Source organism: Myotis davidii, unplaced genomic scaffold (assembly GCF_000327345.1).
Source record: "Myotis davidii unplaced genomic scaffold, ASM32734v1 scaffold130, whole genome shotgun sequence".
Taxonomy (NCBI): Eukaryota; Metazoa; Chordata; class Mammalia; order Chiroptera; family Vespertilionidae; genus Myotis; species Myotis davidii.
This window is the reverse complement of record NW_006285040.1, coordinates 902,667-902,982: the sequence shown is the minus strand read 5'-3', so window position 1 is coordinate 902,982 and position 316 is coordinate 902,667.

Genomic DNA, 316 nt, shown 5'->3' with positions numbered 1-316 from the left:
ATTCAAGGGGCCAAAGAGCCACATGTGGCTCACGAGCTGCGGTTTGCCAACTAGGGCACTAGGTCACTTTCACTCAGGAAGCTTTGATTGATCATCTACTCTTGTGGGGGTCCCTGCCCTCCTGGAGCTGACTCCGGGAAGGATTCTGACTCTGATAAGTGGATAAACAGACACACAAGCTGAGATGATGCCAGAGCTTAGAGGAAGGAGGTGGCAGGCTAGGGTATAGGGCAGGGAGGGCACCGCAGTAGGGGTCACCTGCAGGAAGTAACTTCATGCAGGACTGAGGGTTCCCAGGAGGCTGACTCCATGCTGA